Here is a 2,901-nt window from a genome sequence, read left to right on the forward strand (position 1 = left end):
CAAAAATTGAGTCTGTGATGCACTTTTCTTCACATAGTGGACCTATTATACTGCATTGGGCAGCCTCTCAAACTCCTCTAGGATATGATAATCTTCTCCTAGGTCTTCCACATCTCCAAGTGCACTGTAGCCCCAGTGGATATCTGTAGACCCATGTCCCAACAAAGGACCATTTATGACAGATGATGGGGGTGAGAGGGCTATGTAGGAGGATGATGTAGGTGTGTCTTCTATCTATCTGATGCTTTCATTGGTTAATTAATAAAGAAACTGCTTGGCCTGATAGGTTAGAACATAGGTGGATGGAATAGACAGAACAGAATGCTGGGAATGAGGCAGATGCTTCAGGCAGTCACCATAGTCAGTCGCCATGCTTCTCCTCTCCAAGACAGATACAGGTTAAGATCTCTTCTGGTAAGCGACCACCTCGTGGTGCTATATAGATTACTAAATATGGGTTAAACAAGATATGAAAATTAGCCAATAAGAGGCTAGTACTAATGGGCCAGGCAATGTTTAAATGAATACAATTTCCATGTAATTATTTTGGGTATAAAGCTAGCCGGGTGGTGGGACGCAGCCCACTGCTCCTTCTATAGGAGGATGTGCATAACAATGTCTGACCACTTTCCCAAGCTTCTGCCACTAACCCTCTTTCATCAAGAACTAACTGTGTACCGTCCCCAGGAGTGGACATGATGACACTTAAAACATCTACAACATGACCACCTTGGAACTGTCACTCTCTTGGCATTCTTGTTTTGCTTTGCTTTGCTTTGGTCCAGGGTCTCATATAGCTCAGGTTGGCCTCAAACTTGCTATTTAGTTAAGACTGACCTTGAATCCATGAAACTCCTGCCACACCTCTCAAGTTCTAAGATTTCGGGTATGCTTCATGGTTTCAGGCTTTGTATTTTCATTTTTCAGACATTCATTCTGTCATAAGAACCTTAAATTTATCAAGAATTTTAAGATACCCCAAAGTTTAAGTCAGAGATTCAATCCAGGCAGCATACACTATACAGCTGCATACCACACAATGGTGTCACCATCTTCACAGTAAGCTTGTCCAGCAGGGAGCTGGTATGTCTTTAAAATTTTTTAAGTATGGGGCTGGAGAGATGGCTCAGTGGTTAAGAGCACTGGCTGCTCTTCCAGAGGACCCAGGTTCAATTCCTAGCACCCTCATGGCAGCTCACAACTGTCTATAACTCCAGTTTCAGGGGAATCTGACACCTTCACAGACATACATGCAGGAAAAACATGGATGCACATGAAATAAAAATAAATTTAAAAAACCCTTAAGATTCTATAGATTTATTTGTAAAAGGCAGTTTGTTTCCATAATTGTAAATGCAAGTTCTCCCTTACATGTGTTCGACTGGCATGGATAGTTTGGGGGCAAAACTATATTGACTTTAGGTAAAATGTTATCCCCTGCTATCCTTCTGTATAGTTAGTTCTGGTCAGTTTCTGCTAGAACATCCTGAGTGTTTTAGACAGAAGATGGCACCAACAGCAAGAGAAGTGGAGAGACAGAGAGTACTGTGTCTTAAGATGCCATACTCACTATTATTTACTTTTCTCATGAAACTGAGCCTCTAAAGCTGTTAGTGAACAACAATACAACAGTCATACTTTACTGTAATAGAAGTATGTTCTCTTTCATATCAGTTCTGATTCTCTCTATAGATCCTCTCTCCCAATATTACATTGGATCTTTTTTTTTTAACTTTTCAAGTCAGGTTTTCTCTGTGTAGCCATGGCTGTTCTGGAACTCAGAGATCCACCTGTCTCTGCCTACCTAGTGCTGGGATTAAAGGTGTGTGCCAGCGTTACCTGGGTAGGATTAATTTTTTTTTTATTTCTTAGAATGATTATGAAGCCCCTCCACTTTGATTTTCCTTCTTTGTGATTAAAGGTTATAATTATTCATCCAGAACATCTTTAGTCTTAGATTTTATTTTTAGACACATAGTCTGTTAGATTAGGTTAATCAAATCATGGGGTGAATATTTGGGGAAATAAAGATCCCTTTGTCTACACTGAAACTGTCCAGACTTTCTCTGCAGCTTCTGGGGGATGTGCTGATGCCCTGTGCAAACAGGACCAGGTGCGTGCATGGTCTTGTGACTCCCTAAAAGCCAGAGAACAGCTGCAGGGTATCTGCTTTCCACTGTTTCAAGCTATTTATGCCTTCAGTTTAATGCCTGCTTCAGTTGAAAGGCAAACTGTTTCTAATATTTGGGGCTATACCCTCTGTGGTTTGGTCTTCTGTTTAGAACTTGTAGTTTGATTAGATCAGGACCAAGAAACATGGTCTCTACCACCTCTAGTTTTAGTCTTTTGAGATTGAATACTCATTAGAGTTGTGGTGTCTCTGGTGTTTAGAAAGTACATATACTACTCCTACAGGAATTGGTCAACCAGCTTCCATAGGTCTAAGACTATAGCCATTCCCAGAGAATCCCAAAGCTGCCTTTTCATTATAGAAAACACTTATATTTACTTAAATAAAAATCATGTAATTCTTTTCTGGCTTTTTACACTTAGCACCAAAGAGTCTGAGTTTTTTTCAAGCTATTGGGTGTGTCAACCAATGGCCTACTTCTTTCCATTGCTGAGCAGTACTTTATCCCCAACCTGTACGTTCCGTGGTTTACTTGCCCATTTGCCTGCTGATGGCCAGAGAGTTATTTTGGTTTTTTTACTATTATAAACAAAACTGCTATAACTTTTGTCCCAGAATTCATGTGAGCTTAAGTTTTATTTCTGTTGGATAAATACTTGGGACTATACTTTTTGAATCACATTATAGGTGTGTTTAACACTGTAAGAAACTAAGCCAAGTGGTGGTGGCGCACGCCTTAAATCCCAGCATTCGGGAGGCAGAGGCAGGCG

The sequence above is a fragment of the Arvicola amphibius genome, chromosome 1 (assembly GCF_903992535.2).
Source record: "Arvicola amphibius chromosome 1, mArvAmp1.2, whole genome shotgun sequence".
Lineage (NCBI taxonomy): Eukaryota > Metazoa > Chordata > Mammalia > Rodentia > Cricetidae > Arvicola > Arvicola amphibius.